The sequence below is a fragment of the Apodemus sylvaticus genome, chromosome 15, assembly GCF_947179515.1.
Source record: "Apodemus sylvaticus chromosome 15, mApoSyl1.1, whole genome shotgun sequence".
Taxonomy (NCBI): Eukaryota; Metazoa; Chordata; class Mammalia; order Rodentia; family Muridae; genus Apodemus; species Apodemus sylvaticus.
This window is the reverse complement of record NC_067486.1, coordinates 14,387,825-14,404,034: the sequence shown is the minus strand read 5'-3', so window position 1 is coordinate 14,404,034 and position 16,210 is coordinate 14,387,825.

Here is a 16,210-nt window from a genome sequence, read left to right as displayed (position 1 = left end):
GGTATATTAGCAATGACTTAATAATCAGATTAGGATATTGCATAGTAAGTACTTTTTAAATGGCTGTAACTAAAAGTCAGAGGAAATTTAAGAAGAGAAGAATAAGCAAGACAATTTAGGGGGAAATGTAAGCTGCCTACGATTAAGGAAAAACAAAGAAGCCAAACTTTTACAGGTCCCCGGGCATTCCAAAAACCAAACTTTGTTCTGTCGACTTTTACCAATGTTCTGTCATAATGATAGATGATTTATGATTATACATTTGTAATACCACTTCTGCACAAAAATCAGTAAATCTTTCCAACTTACACTATAAAAGGATTTGGTCAATGAAATCTAAACATGCTAAACACTCAGATGAAGGCCATAAGAAAATTTAAGAATACTTCCAGCAATTCAATTAAATTTCTGAGGTGACTTTTATTAATAAGTTACAAGTTCCAAAGATCTTTATACTTATCAAAGAATTATAATAGCATTTCAATTACCATTAACCAATGCATCAATTCCAAAGCATGTACAAATATTTGAAAAGATAAATATTAGTATCTTTATGAATATGTAGGACTTAGATGTTAACAGCTTTTTCAACCTACTAATGACCTAAGTGCTTTTGCAAGGTTAATGAATTCTAATATGAACGTCATTATGTCTCTCTTTGCTTCTACTTGCTGCACAGAAAAATCCCATCTATTAAAACTCAGTGTGAGGCAAAGCTATAATGACCTCCAGATAATTTATAGTTGACAATATTTCACGATAGTTGATCCAAAAGAAATCTAGGTTTGCTGACACAGCAGAGAATTGTAGTCAAATGCAAAAAAGGTTAGTGAAAAACAGGATTCTGAATTTGAAAAGCAGTAGACATCCAGGTGTTAGAATCCCAAGATCATGTTTATTCAAGTGGTAGTAGTGTAGTCGTGCAACCACATGTAGCATTAATCTCAGACAAATTAATTGCCGTAGACTTCGCCACTGTATTGCTCAAAGATGCAAAAGGCTAGAGAAAGCAATTAAACAAAATCAAACATTCGGGATGATCATTTTGACCATGTATTGAATAATATAATTCTATGTCACCAAAGCAGTATTTTTTTCTTCATGATTCACATACCCTCATCATCATTTTCCTGCCCATAATAGAAATAAAGTCCCAAGATAAGGATGATTTTTAAAACTTAAGATTTTATTATGGAATTGTAGATATAATGCTGAAATTTGACAGTGTGTGGGAATGCTGCCTGGACTTCTCTCATAATAGAGTACGTGTAAATTTATTTCAAACTATACATTTTTAAAGTTTATAAAACCCAAAACAATAAATCATTCAAACCTAATGAGGCAAATATTAATAGTATTAATAATAGTAACAAGCAAAGTAAAAGAACCTACCTCAACTGACTGATTTTAATTTCATTATCAGAAGTAGGCAGAAAGATATTGCTAGCCAAATAATGCTCTATGAATGCAACGCATACTGAACATCTTAGGTAGATGTGTTAGTTTGTACTGTAACCTCAACACTTGGGAAGCTGAGGCAATAATACTGTTCGTCTGGGACAACCCAAGCTAAATATCAAGGCTCTGTTTACAAAGAAATTAATTAAATACTGAATTAAAATGAAATAAATATTTGAACCTTAATATGACTTTATTTTTTTAAAATTAATTTGTTTCTTGGGGCTCAAGAAAAAGCTTGGCTGTTAAGGACACTGGCCACTCTTGCAGAGAGCCTGGGTTTGATTACAGTACCCATGTGGTGGCTCACAACCATCTGTAACTCCAGAGGCAGCATATTCACCCACTTCTGGTCTATCCAGGAACCCGACACACACTGGTACATAGACATTAATGCAAGCAAAGTATCCACAAACATTAAATGAAAAAGAAAAGGAAAATAAAAGATATTTTTAATGATAACCTATTTTGTATCCTCAAGACCAAATTACGTTTAGATCAATGCATCATTTAGGAGTAAAACAGAAATAGCCACTGAGGTAACATCTTCTGAGCTGTTTGGGAATTCACTATAACCACAAATACTCTCCAGTCACAGGGCTTTCCAAAGCAGCCCCACATTTTTTTAATTAAATTAATTTATTTACTCACTTTATGTCTCCATCACACCTTCCCCTCCCTCTTGTCCTCCCAGACCCTCTCTCTCATCACGCTTCCCCCTCACCATTCACCCCTCTTCTCCTTATCCTCAGAAAGAGTAGGCCTCCCATGGGTATCAACCAGCCTTGGCAGGTTGCAGTCAGCCTTCTGTTGAAATGAGACAAAGCAGCCCAGTTAGGGAAAGGGTTCCAGAAGCAGGCAATGTTGTCAGAGACAGCCCTCTCTCCCACTTTACAAGTCCCATAAAAACCCACCTGCACAACTATTAACATATGTACATAAGACATAGGTCTGTCCCATGTCCATTCTTTAGTAAGCAATTCAGTCTCTATGAACCTCTATGGGTCCACGTGAGTTGATTTGGTAGGTTTTCTTGGCATGTCTTTGACTCCTGAAGCGTCTTCAAGCCTTCCTCCCCCTCATCCACAGGATGATACTATTTGTTTGTCCTTTTTTGCATCAGTTTCCACCCGTTGCTGGGCGAAACCTCTCTAATGACTCTATGTCTTCACATGCTCTTCTCTGTGTATAGCAGAATATTTGTAGTGGCAGGGGTGGGCTCCCTCTCCTGGCATGGGTCTTAAGCTGAGCCAGTCATTAGTCTGTCTTTCCTTCAAAATTTGCTTCATCTTTCACCCCTGAACCTCTTACAGGCAGAACAAATTGTGGCTCTAAGTTTTTGTAGTGAGGGTGATGTCCCAGTTTCTCTATTGGATATCTTCCCTGGTTAAAGAAGATAGACATTTCAGGCTCTGTATCCCCCATTGCTAAAGGCCTTAGCCTGAAATACTCTCATAGATTCCCGTGAATTTCCATTGTTTTAGGTTTCTAGCTTGTCCCAAAAATTTTCTCTGCTCCCAGTCCAATTTCTCTCTGAGTATTCTCTCACTTTATCCACCCGAACTCATCCCTCCTGTTCTGATCCCCACCCTATTCCCCACCCAATTCCCTAATTCCATACATGTTTTAAACATTTGGAATTTTTCCCATAATCACCTTCCAACATTGGACTCTTTAATGAAAAAGTCTTTTATTAGAGATGGGCAAATCTCATAACCCAGTCTCTTCCTGTCACTTTGACTAGTTTTGTTTCTCTACATTGACTGCTTCCCTTTGTAAATAAAAGAATATCTCTCTTACCAAGGTTGATAGCAGCCTAGGACTCAAAGCACAAACATCAATATTTAGAAAGTAACTTCCTAGAACAAACATTCTACAAAACAATAGTAAATAGGAAGTTCTACTCTGGGTCTAAGACTGTACCAGTCACAGACTTTTGACTGTTTTACAACAAGCAGGAAATTCTGTCCTGTGTCACTGGCCTGAAATCAAATGAGAAAACATTAGCTACCCTATAACAGGGAACTCTCCACTGAAGTAATGATTTCCACCCTCCCTCTCTTACATACCTATCAATAGAAAATAGTTTTGCGATTTTCTGAAGACAGTGAAAATTATTTAGGTACAGGAGCTTAATGGTTTATCCCTATGAAAAAAATCTTATTAATTAATCTCTAGGAACATAGATTTGATTGCATCTAGCACTTCAATTCTTACTCCATTTGCTAGAGCAAATTTCTTGTAATGAATCAATTTAATCACTTACAATTTTAAATATATAATTAATATTTATTATTTAGATGTTATTTTGGAATATGTAGATATCATGTGATCAATAATGCAAATTAACTAGGATATGCACAAACTCCACATGCTTGTAGTTCTACTTTTAAAACACTCAATTTACTTTCTGAACACCTTTGAAGAGAATATTGTTGAGATCCAAAAGATGGATCAGTGATTAATAGCAATGGCTGTTCTTTCAGAGAACATATTTGATTACCAGCACCCACATGGACACTTACTACTCTCTGAAACTCCACTTCTAGATAAACTGGTGCCCTTTTCTGACCTCTATGGGCCCCAAGCACACACATAGTACACAGATATGCATGTGCTTACAATACCTGTAAACATTAAATAAATAAGTAAGCATATTTTTAAATAGAATGTTTTATTTAACAGTGTTTTGATTGTATACATTTGATTTTATATGTGCTGAATTAATATAATAATCCTAATGTCATTAATGTAATTAATAATCCTAATGTTCCAGACTGATTAGTTATCTTTACTATTGGATAAATAACTCATTAAACATGCAAGCTCCCACAAGATATGATTCATATAAATTTGATATGAATTTTGGTTATACAATTAATAAACCATAGAAATGTATTTTTGATATATGACTTTCAAAATGTTTCTTGGTTTTTCTGTTTTAAAACAAATAGTTCACTGTTTTCAAATTTCATGAGCCTAGATATTTGGATTCTTGATGTTTTCTGTGTTTTTCTGACTCTTTGGATTTGAAGATGATTTTCTCCTGTTTGAAACTTTAGTTATAATGACTGTTAGGCACATTTTAATCTACCAGAAAGATAAGCATCCCTAAGAATGTTTCTTGAAAGAGTATTTTGTTTTCTCTACTCTCTGCCTTATACAACTAATTATTTATTTAGAAATAATAAATTAAATATATGCTAAGAGTCTTTTCACATGCTAATGATTCACGAATAAACACTGTATATGTTTTCAACTTAAGATTGTCTCATTTTAAAGAGTTATGTAGTTATAAAAAATAGAAAAATATTTGAGGAAATGCTATGCTTTTTTAATTTTATGCATATACAAACATTTATTGAAGCATATATATATTTATAAACATATAAAGATAATATAATATACATATATTATCTTTAATGTCTAAATCTGGCATATCATGTGAACATATTTACTTTACATTTCATTGGAATTGCTAGCTGCATTTAATTTCTTTTAAAAAATTTTTACAAAAATCACTCATCTAAAACTCTGTATACAAAATGATACTCCTTCAATTTACAATAAACATGGAATACATGAATATACAAAGCTATCACTAATACAATTATTTTATTTATTTCAGCGTTTTTAGGCAGCACTATAGAAAACGTAATATTTAACTGAAAATATTTTTGAGGCCTATCTAAAAGTATGAAAAGTTAATTTGTATATACATATAAATATATATATATATATATATCCTTTTTAAAGCATCTATCCCCATTTTATTTTTTTAAGAATCATTTTTCTAAACCATGATTAGCTTCCTCCTCTATCAGCTATTAACTGCAAACAGCTCATTAGCTTGGAAGTAAGATTTCATGAGCTCCCCATCCATGTTGGATAGTTTGTTTATGTGATCTCATTCAGATCTTCCATATGTACAGCAATTATGAATTCATGAGTTCAATGACCAAGCCAAGTCAACTTAGTACACACACACACACACACATATATATATATATGTGTGTGTGTGTGTGTGTGTGTGTGTGTATACATATATGTATAGACACATATATATACACATATATATGTGAATGTATAATATATATATATATACATATTACTTCTGGCTTTGAAATCTCCCTCACATATTCCCCTGAGCCGTGGGGTACAAAAAGTGGCATGTATATTTCCCACTTACATTGAAACACTCCATTTGCCTGCATGCTGACTAGTTGTATATATGGACAATGCATATCCAAGAATACTAGATTTATTCAGTGATAAATAGATATATAGATATATAGATAGATAGGCAGATAGACAGATAGACAGATAAACAGATAGATAGTAGATAGATATAGATGAGAGAATATTGGTCATGGAATGGAAGGAAAGAAAAAATAGAAGGCAGGAATTGAGGTATAGACTTGATATAGGCACACATGTATGTTCCCCCTAAATTCAAAAAGTAGCATGGTATTCCACCAACCACAGTAAGCTGCCAGGTATAAGTGCTGAGAAACAAACTTAGGTATAGTACAAGAGCAATGACCACCAATGATTACTGATCCATTCTCTCAGTCCCAATTTGTAAATTTCATATTTAATAAATATTCAAAAAACAAATGGCTAACATTCATTGAAAATCTATATATGCAGCACTGAGAAGATGGCTCCGTTAGTGTAGTGTTTGCTTTGCAAGTGTGAATAAATATGTTTGGTCATCGTGTACAAGTTTTATATTGAGACTGAAATCATTTCTCAAAATAAAGTGAAGAGTTACTAAGAAAGGTATGCAAGATTGACCTTTGACCTCTTTATGCATGCCATTACAGATATCCACATGCACAGATACATACATGTGTGAACATGAACACACACAAATAAATTACCAAAAATTATATATAAAATTATAATTATATATATATACATACAAGAACCTGAAAACATTCAAATATGCCTTGCATAATTTAAAATATATTAGTTCTGTATAATTAAGTTAAAGAATGCCTACATTTTCATATACATACACTGCAATGCATCATAAAACTTTAATAATTTTACTGTTAAGATTGTCTCTAGTTTAAATAAATTTCATGTTGTGGTCCTTGAAAAGAAACTGTGATTATGTAAAAAAAATCAAAACAAAAAAAACAGATTTACACATCATTTGCAGCACAATAAGCCTTCAAGTATTACCCATTCATGAGGATCATTCATCCTTAATACAATATTAACAGTTATCATTGGATATATTGGCTTCCAGGTACTACCTTAGCCATATAGTGATATAAATTTGTGTTTTGTTCTAAAACATCAAACACATTTCTGAATTCTCTGAAATCATTAACCTCCTCTCAACAGATATACAATTTGCACAAAAAATCACAGTTTAAAGCCAATTTATATGCAATCTAAGTAATGCAGAGAGTGAATCAGTGAGCCCAGGTAGTTGTCTACCTTGATTAAACTCACCTTCAAGTTGCTCTCTTACTCAAACTATGTGATAAACATACACAGGTAAAGAATTTAGTTACAATTATAATTATAGTCATTGCCTAGGTAATGCTTGGCTTCCTTCATGGAAACAACTCATCTGAGGAATAATAACTGGAAAGGAGTTGGAATGTGCTATTCACTAAGAAAACGGAGATTTAAATTTTAGTTCTCATTGAGAACCCCCTACAGAATCTATTTTAAAAGAGATTATTAATACCCGGTGTCTGAAAATACCGATCTAAAAGGTGAGAGTGAAGATCTCCTAGCAGAAGTACTGAATAGGAAGCAATGCAGGATGTAGTAATTTGAATAGAGTGTCCTCCAGAGTCTCAGACATTAGATGCTTGGATCCTCTGTTTACAGAGGTATGATCTGGTGGGAAGAAGTATATCATTAGAGATGAGCTTTATGACTTCAAAAACTGATGCCTTTCTCATTTTGCTTTCTCTGCCTGCGATCAAATTTCCAGATGTGCATGCTCAGATAGCATGCCAGTTGTCTTGTCTGCTTGCTGCAGTGCTTCCATATTGCTACTTTGTTTCCAACCCAATTCCCTGGTAAAAGAAATCTCAACTCAGTAACAATACAAGCTATAAGCCTAGATTGAGCAGATCTCCCACTACACTACTCTGTTCCCGTCTATGTTATCCCATATAACTTGTGGTTTCTCCAGGCCACAAGCTTCTCTCCAGCCTCTCCCTCGATCCCACGTAAGTCCTCCCCTTCCTGTCAATACTCCGTAGCTCCTCCCCTTTTCCATTGAGCCTTTTCTCTTCGCCCAAACCCTCAGCTCCTCCCCCTTCCTCCTGCCCAATCATTGGCTCAAGCCTTTATTTGAAAAGTTAAGGTGGGGAGAAGGTTCACAAGGCAACTCCTTATCTGTAGTCCCTCCCAGGAGTGGAATTAGCATCAAAATACAAGGCCAGAGCTATCCACAACAGTCCCCCCTTTCTGTCCAATTAAAAGACTCTTTTATCTCAGACATCAATTGAGCACAATTATTACCATTTTGTAATTTATAATGTACAGGATAGACCTAACACCCAGTCCATCAATTTTTATCAATTAAATAGTACCCCTGTCATCTATCCGAACTTAAAAGAGTTATAATTCTACACCTGACTCATGTTCTGGCTTCAGATTATAACCCATCTGAAAACCATCCTCTCAAATCTGTATCATCTTTCTAAATGCTAAACAGCTTGGACTGGCCATGAGACTACTAGTCCAACCCCCCTGTCAGAAATCCAAAAATGACTAATATTATCTGAAAGTATGAGAAGCATAAAATATAGATTCTAAAACTTAGCCAATTCATAGAGACCACTGATCACCTGGACAGGCCTGGTACTGCAAAACGTTGGAGCATCAATCTTCAGTCCCCTGGCCCAGGATCATCTGACAGACCTCGGTAAGGCAGAATTTTGAAGGGCTGATTACTCTGTCTTGGCAGAGATTATCAGTAGACTATTTCGCATAGTGTGTCCTTTATTTGGACAGTATTTGTCTTTAGATGAAATGAGGCAATTCTTGCCTGTTTATTGTCTCACCACAACTGAAGTAACTCCATTGATATTCAATTTCTTCTTTGAATTCAAGAAAGGGGTACTGTCAAGAGCAGACAGGTCTCAGGCCAAATTATCTTTAATAAAGAAAGGCCAATAAGCATCATATTCTGTGGACTTCTGATGCCTTTGAAGACCATCTCTCTACCTAAAGCATTTCTGAACTGTTAAACCTTGACTACTCTCAGCCATTTCTAATCGAAATAACTCAGGAAGACCCTTTTAAATAACTCACAATGATGAGTTTGCTATGTGGCCCTTAACTTGTATTACTTAATCACCTAAAACCAGTTCATAATAGCAGTTATAGAAGGACTGGATCTAAGCCTTGTATTCTTAAATGTGTTATATAGGCAAAATGCCTATATGGGAGTAACAATATTAATCCCAGTTTTATATAAATAATAAATTTTACCAAGGCAAACTTTAAATTTATATCAAATAAATTCTAAATCAATATAAAATTATAACTTCAACTTCATATAAATTATAAAGACTTTTACCAATGTAAGATATGGCTATGTAATGTATTGCTTAAAAGTACATTTGCTAGCCTATCCCTATTTGTCTATTTCTATAATTTCTATGATCTTACTATATCCCCCTTTTTCTCTTCCAACACCTTCTGCTTTACTTAAGAAAGGATAGAGAAGAGGAAATGAAAGATAGAAATCCCTGAGTTTAAATTCTTTAGTTCCTTCCCTGTTCAAAGCTACATTTGTAAAGTATCCCTAAATTGACAACACATCTATAACTCCTAAAATAATCAGAACCACCCACCCCCAGTATAAGGAACTGGGACTATGATTGTCTTCTATCTGCTTCCAGCTGAATTGGGGTTAAGAATTCCCATCTGGAGACCCAAAGGGAAATAGGAAAATTGATTTCTCAAAGGGGAGCTATCTTGACCATAACATTCTGAAAAGGCTGGATAGGCAAGTAAAGTTCTGGAAGCAAGTCTTTAAAAGACTCAGCTTTGATGTAGTTGAAGTAGATGATCAAGCTAACCTGAGGAAAGGCAGTTGTCTTTCTTTATTGATCTTCATTGACCAATCTGTGTACCCTGCATGCTCCATGAGAATGTCTTTACTGGTTTACTTGTTGCTTTTAAGTTTTGCATACTACAGGATGAAAGAAGGGAAAGACAGCCCTGAAAAGATTCACACGCTGGGATGCTGATGTTTTGGGACTTTCCATTCCAGCTCTGCCCTTGACTGCTTGTTTCCATGCTTCCATGCTGGACCCCCAAGGAGGGTGGTCTCATATCCCTCTGGGATCATAAGCCCAAATAAAACTTTTGTTCTGTAAGTTGCCTTTAGAAAGTGCTCTATCACAACAGTAAAAATGTAACTAATGAAGGATGAACTGAACGATAGATGAGCAGCATCATTAAATAGGAGAAAGAAATTCGTGGGTTCCTTGCAGACAGGAACAAAATCATACCAACCATGTCAAATTAGCTAGGAGGCAATATTTTTATGTTCTCATTATAAACAATTGATAAGTATATGAAAGATACATATGAAAAACACCCACTTATCTTTGCACAAGATAATACTACATTGCAATATCATAATGTCATCTATAACTGTTCAAAAATGTTCATTGATCCTTTCTATAGCTCCTCCATTGGGGACCCCATGCTCAGTCAAATGGTTGGCTGAGAGCACCTACCTCTGTATTTGTCAGGCCCTGGCAGAGCCTCTCAAGAGACAGCTATACCAAGCTCTTGCCAACAAGCATTTGTTGGTATCCACAATAGTGTCTCGGTTTGGTAACTGCATATAAAATGGGTCCCCTGTTGGGGCAGTCTCTGAAAGGAACCAAGGAGCTGAAGGGGTGTTCAGCTCCATAGGAGGAATAACAATATCAACCAACCAGTACTCCCCAGAGCTCCCAGGGACTAAACCACCAACAAAAGTGTTCACATGGAGGGACCCATGGCTCCAGCCACATATGTAGCAGAGAATGGCTTTGTCGGACATCAATGAGAGGAGGGGCCCTTGGTTCTGTGGAAATTCAATGTCCCAGTGTAGGTGAATTCCAGGACAGGGAAGCAGGAGTGGGTGGGTTGATGAGCAGGGAGAGGGGGTTGCAATAGGGGGGTTTGGGAGGGGAAATGACGAAAGGCTGCTAAAACCTAAATATTATAATCTGTGTAACTAAACAGCCAAGGTGTGCCATTAAGCGTTGTAGAGGCTAGGGAGCCAAAGATCAAACTATTTAAAACTCTTGCAACTGACAGAAGCCTTACAATGCAATGACTGTCTTCTCTGCTATCTTATTTGATGGCATAGAAGTGAACAAAAGTGATCAACTTCCTCTTTCTAGAGCAGAATTTGCACTAATGTTTTTCCATTCTCATAATTTCTGTACCTTCTAAATGGCCTACCTCAATTTTATATTAAACACTCATGTACATAATTCTTACAATTTGAATTTTGGTAACTAAAACTATTAATAATTAAGTAGCATGTGTAATATTGAATGTCACAACAGAAAATAATAAAAAAAATGCTATTTTCTTGGTAAAACTACTTACAGACAAAACAATAAAAGATGCTGAATAACATCCCATCAATTTACTGAAACCCAGAATCATCAAAGATACAAATTTGGTTAAATTGAAAGAATTAAAAGAAAAACACTTTTTAGATTTATTGACTTGAATGGAAGAATAAAACAGTAAACTAATTTCTCAGAATAAATGTTTCAGCATGTAACTCAATACATAATCAATGATATCATATTTTGTATTTTAATAAGTGCCTCCACACCTAATGAGTTCATGATTCATCTTAATTTATAAATAGCAATAGAGTTATTTGGAATTTTTGAACCATCCCTAGAATTGCTTTACTGATCTTTGACAAATGTATCTAATGCTCCCTGTGTCCAAAACACTGTGTGTGTGTGTGTGTGTGTGTGTGTGTGTGTGTGTGTGTGTGTGTGTTTGTGTATGTATGTATCCTAGATATAAGGAAGGGAATTGGATGTTACGGTGATCTGTGATTATTTCAAAAAGGTGATTGAAGGATGTCTCTTTGTGATGGTCATAGCAAATAGGAAATAGTAAAAGTAGATGACAGGATTACATAGAGCTGATTTGGAGGTATTATTATCACTGGCTTTATTGAAAATTGAAATGTGGATGTGTATTTTATTTGAAGTAGAGCAATATACTTCTGATTTGGAGCTAGAAAATGTAAGTTTTACCATTTGTACTTTTAAGGTCAATTGCATTGAAAACAATAAGGGAACATTAAATGCAAGAAAGGCTCTCTGTCTCCTATTCCTGTACAAGATGTAAGTTATTATTTTTCTTGAGTTCTTTGATTCTTACCAACACAGAGAAAGTATCAATACTTCTGAAGTCAATTCATCCCCATCTTAATCCTCAAAAATGTTTGCTTTCCAATTTTCCACATGGAATACTAAGGCTTCATTTGTGTTCTTCTCTCTCGATCTGGTCTTTAATAATAACGATAGGCAAGATAGAGTCATATAGCACAGCTGTGAGGTACTTTCCTAAGTGATTTCTTTACTGTGATGATAAATTTCTTTTTCTATGTCTTTGTAATATTTATTTACAGTAATCTGTTCTAAGTATGAGATTGAAATGGTACTTAAGACAAACTTTTTTCTCACCAATAATTTGCATAGTAGTTACATTGAAAAGAAAACTTTATAATAAGTTTAACCAGAGTAGGAGAAGTTCATGAGAAATAACTATGACGTTAACAGTAATAATAATGAGATAGTTATTGAAGACACTTAAAAGTAGGGATCATCCTGTATACAGTCATCAAACCCTGATTCATTGTGGATGCTACAAAATGCTTCTGACAAGAGCCTGGTATGGCTGTCTTCTGAGAGGCTCTGCCAGAGCCTGACAAATAGAGGTGGGTGCTCACAGTCAACCATTGGACTAAGTGCAGGGTCCCTGATGGAGGAGTCAGAAAAGGAACTGAAGGAGCTAAGGGGCTGAAGGAGCTGAAAGGCAGCCCAATGGAGGGAGCAATAGTGTCAACTGGCCAGACCCCGGGAGCTCCCGGGACTGGACCACCAACCAGAGTACTCATGAAGGGACCCATTTCTCTGGCCACATATGTGGCAGAAGATGGTCTTGTTGGACATCAGTGGGATGAGCAGCCCTTGGGCTTGAGGTGGTTCAATGCCTTTGTGTAGGGGAATGCCAGGGCAGAAAGACAGAAGAGGATGAATGGTTGGAGGAGCACTCTCATAGAGGCTTGGAGAGAGGGGATGGGATAGGGGGTTCCGGAGGGGAGACCTCAAAAAGGGGTAATGTTTGAAATGCAAATAAAGACATTATCTAATTAAAGAAAGATGATTTATTTAATTCATTTGCATTCAAAGATAGAAATATAAGAAAGTGATGACAGAGATAACTGAATCATCTAGAAAACATTGACAGAATACTGCTTTGAATGGTCCAATGAAGCTGAATGTGTAGCAATGGTTTCTTCAAACAAGTACCATGAAAGGAAAGGAATTGTTGTTTGGAATTTTAGAGAAATAACAAATTCAAGCAAAATCTAAAGATGGAAAGCTTGCAAGACAGTCACCACATTGTGCCATAGAGTTGAAGAAAGGAAAGTATGGATGCATAAGACAGACCACAGGATCTGGACAGACACCAGATAGCTATCTGTACGAAGGCCGAATTCACTGTAAATAGGGATAGTAACTGGCTGGGTAGGAAAAATGACTTCAGTAATATATACAATGTTAGCAAACACCTAAAATCATGGGTGATTGTACATCTAATCAGTAAGAACAAACTTTAAAGATGACCTGTAAATTGAAGTACAAATAAAACTAGTTATGCATTAAAATATTATGAATCAAAGAAAATGTTCTATCCTGAGGAGAGAAACAATCATATATGATTGGAATTTATGTAAGTTAAAGCATAATGCAACGTTTAGTGATGATATCATTGAAAAGCTTAGAGGGAAAGTGCTGTAAAAACTTCGTAAAATAATTTTGAAATTTTATGATAAAATCTGAGCCTCAGGTTCAAGCACAGGATTCATTTGACTTCCCTTGTTTTATTTTTCTGCATAGGTACAACACTGTGTACAATTCTGTTTAAGGACATCTATAGGATGTTTTAATTTTTTGCAGTTACAAGATATTTTATTAGTTATCAAATACAGAAAGTCATTAATAAAGGAACTTACTAAATATGTTACTAGTGATCCCAGGCAGGGAGATAGCAGTGAAACAGAATACCTTCTTGGAGGTTTTATATGCTGTCTGAGAATATTTGTAGCATATGGATCTGTGGAATCTAGTGTCTGATAAGAACTTTTTTTGTTTGTAAAGATTTAAGATGTATTTGTTTATTTTTATGTGCATGAGTGTTTGTCTGCATATATGCTTGTATTATGAAGTTTTCTGTAGAACTTGCATGCCTGGTGCTCATGGAGGCCCCAAGAGTGGCCACGAGCTTGAATTACACATGATTCGCATGTGTGACGAGAAGTAAACCAGTTTCCTCAGTGTGAGTGAGACAAAGTTTCAGTGTATAGCCTGGAACTCACTGTAGACTAGGCTGTATGTGCTCCCAATCATTGAGCCATCTCCTCTAGCCCCACATGAATGCATCTCAACTCTTATACCTTACAAAGGACTGTATTTATTCATTGTACTTCTTCATAAAAGAAAAAACTCAATGTCAATTTTTCATTGCAAGACTATGAAGTCATTGTGTAAAGGTTGAGATAACTTGAGTTTAGATTCTTTCCAAATCAGGCAATTAAAGCATACAAAAGCTAGTGATTATTATTCATTCATCCTAAGTACAAAAATAAGTAGGTGAATGTCTTCGGAAATCCTATTATGTATCAAGAGTGGATCCAAAAGAAAAGACATCCTCTGAAATCAAACCTGAAATATAAGTAATCAGAAATGGTTTTAATCATACAATCTCTATAATCTCAGGATCTTTAGGAAATTCAGACTTTAGGTGTGAAGCAGACATCAGTCCCACCTGGCAACCAGAGACACAGGTGACCTAACAAAAGAGCATCCTGATGCTAAAACTTCCAGGTAATTTGAATACTTGTTCCTCCTTCTCCCAGCTCTTATCAGTCTGGTACAAGCCATCATTTATTTTAAATACCAAAATAAATAAATAAATAAATAAATAAATAAATAAATAAATAAATAAATAAATAAATGAATACAGGATGAGAAAATTGTTAGAGATTATACTTAAAAAAGCATGGTTGTGCTGGGCAGTGGTGGCACATACCTGTAATCCCAGCACTTGGGAGGCAGAGGCAGGCCGATTTCTGAGTTCGAGGCCAGCCTGATCTACAGAGTGAGTTCCAGGATAGTCAGGGCTACACAGAGAAACCCTGTCTCGAAAAACCAAAAAGAAAAAGCATGGGTGAATTAAATGACTTCATCTTAGCCTATTGTTCAGTTTCCTTGGCTTACTTCCTAAACTTTGCCTTGTATCAGCCAATACAAGAAAACAAAGTATGTCATGAACTATGACTTCACTGGTTTATTCTTGGAACCTAAGTTGGAAGATGGTGCTTAATTTAATTTTTTGAGAAAGGCATTACTACCAAAAGCACTTAGAATTAAGGAGCAGTGGTATTGGAGGTCCACATTTATTTTGACAGATTTATAGCTTCCCTTGAGAGATTGTGTCATTCCTTGGCATGGTGCATTGAGTTCTTCTTTCTCTTTGCCCTGTGGAGGTAGATTGCTTTCAGTGCATCAAAAGATGATGAAGATGATGTCCACTACTCTACACATTTTGGATTCTAGTCACCAAAGTCAACTTTGAAATGTACCAAATTAAAGAAAATATATTGTGAAAGTATGCAATGAAAATATAAAGACTTTGGCCAATTTTGAATAAAATGGCCTTAAATGATACATAAAACACACGTATTTAAAAAGCCATCAACTTTTTAGTACTGGTCCTTTAATTGATAACTGTCCCCCCCCCCTTTTCTTTTCAAATTAATCATTCCACTCCTTTACATCTCAAATGGTATCCTACTTCCTGATTTCCCCTCCACACACCCTGCATCCCATATGCTACTCTCTTCCCCTCCTATTTGCTTCACCCAACCACCAACTCTCTCCCACCCCACCACCCCAGCATCCTCCTACACTGGGACATCAAACCTCTACAGGACAAAGGCACTTTGTGGGATGACTGTCTAACATATTTGCTTCTAATAATCTCAATGCTTAGTGGTCTCTCCAATCTGCAACTTGGTGACAAACTCCTTGTCTCTTTGGTATAAGTAGAAGAATCATAAAACAAAACAATATGCCATTATTTTTACAAAGCTCAATCAGCGGAAATAATGCCTAAGAATTTTTTTAAAAATTGTGTTTTTAATAAGACATAATTAGATTTAGTTTGTGATGTTTAAGAAATTCATTTAGTACTCTATGCTCAGAGTATTTGTTTCTAGAGTATTTTTATAAAATTAAACAGTGGTAAAAACATTAATTATTCATAAATGAGGCATTATGAGTAGCACAAATGAGATCTACCTCATAAGTCATAAATAAATATATTTAGTCATAAAGTTAGCTATATGCCAACATACAAATTTATTCCTATGGTTGCATGTATAGTAAAATAGGTTTTGGCTAGAAATTGTTTTGCTGTATGATATCACTCTATGAAATAGCAGGCT